This window comes from Octopus bimaculoides, chromosome 4 (assembly GCF_001194135.2).
Source record: "Octopus bimaculoides isolate UCB-OBI-ISO-001 chromosome 4, ASM119413v2, whole genome shotgun sequence".
Classification (NCBI taxonomy): Eukaryota; Metazoa; Mollusca; class Cephalopoda; order Octopoda; family Octopodidae; genus Octopus; species Octopus bimaculoides.
In genome coordinates, this window is record NC_068984.1 from 33,504,871 (window position 1) to 33,506,655 (window position 1,785).

Below are 1,785 nucleotides of genomic sequence, written 5' to 3' on the forward strand. Positions count from 1 at the left end.
TCTTTCAGTTCCATCAGGCGTTGATTTCTGGTCTCTATATCCTCTACAATAGTACATATTCTCCTGGCTAGGCAGTATGGTATGTTGCGTTTTGCATGGGGTGGATGGCACGATTTAAAGTTCAAGTATTCGTGTGTGTCTGTGTGTTTGTAATATATATCTGTGGTAATGGCGGTGTTCTTTTTAATTACCATTATATCTAGAAATGGTAATTTACTACTGTTCATCTCCTTTGTAAATTGGATGGATGGGTGTAGGTTGTTCAGGAGGGTGTTAAATTCTTCCACAATGCTTTGAGGTTTGGTTCAGATTTTGAAGCAATCGTCCAGGTATCTCTTCCATGCTTTTTCTATAAGCTTCCTAAATTCGGTGTTATATCTTTCCTCTATTTCCTGATAGAGTTTTTGTTCCAAGTAACCCATCACCGAATTCGCAGAGAGAGAGAGAGAGAGAGAGAGAGAGAGAGAGAGAGAGAGAGAAAGAGATAGAGAGAGAGAGAGAGAGAAAGAGAAACAGACAGACAGGCAGATACACACACACAGTCAAAGAGTCAAAGAGACAGAGAGAGATAGATAATGCGCACACACACGCTCACTCACGAATACACTCTCATATTATATATGCTGGAGTAACAACTAAGCAAAAGCGTCCTCATTGCAGGTGGTAAAATGATTAATTTAGAAAAAGCTGATGTTCCACTCTGTTCCACTCTACTTCTATACTTCTCATATTTCCTCGCTACACAGTACACTTGAGACGGCATGACGTTAGTATTCGAAATCACAACACGTTTCTAAATGGAGTTAATAACATATAATGATTATTACAACGGAATAATTTTTTGGAAAAAGTAACGCCTCGTATGTAAATATATGAATATTTAAAATTTCAAAAGATAGACACAATTTCAACGTTCCTGCTATATATAACATTAACTTGACGTTATTTATTCTCTATAATAACTATTGTATATGTTTGCCTTAACGTCTAAAAGAGTTATAGTTTATAACTCGATATGCATATAGTTTGAATTATACATCTATAAGCCAGTGTTAATAACGCTAGCTTTCTTCATAGAATTTAACAATACAACAAACCTATATCTTTTGCTACAGAAATATAAAAGAATTTTTGGAGCGTATAATTTTTTCCTATTCGTGTATATTTTACCGATCGAATGTACCTGTGTGTGTGTGTGTGTGTGTGTGTGTGTGTGTGTGTGTGTGTGTGTGTGTGTGTGTGTGTGTGTGTGTGGATCATTTTAGGCTGCTTCTATGTGTGTGTTAGAATTTTATGTGAGTGCTAGGCAATATCTTAAAATTTGTGAAGCCGATCGTAGTGACTTTCTGTTCGTGGACACCAATTTATACAGGAAGCTCTATCAGAGCGATTCTGGGTTAATGTAGCTTCAAAATTATACACTTGCAACTATTACGATTCAGTTAGCGTCAGTTAAATCATTTAGATTACCAGGTTCATTTCTTTATAATTAGGTTTATCATAGCTACTTTGATTAGATCAACTTTGATTTACAACTAACGACTCGTCATCCAGATTTCGAGTTGGGGCTAATTGGCGTTGAATACGTTGAAAACTGACAGATGGATAATATGTATAAGTTCGTACGTGCATGTATGTGTATGAATATATGTATATGTGTGTATATCTATGCATGTATGAACGTATGTATAGTTATATATCTGTCTATGAATGATCTTGATATATGTGCACGCACACAGTTGTGTGTGTGCGTATATATATATATATATATATATATATATATAT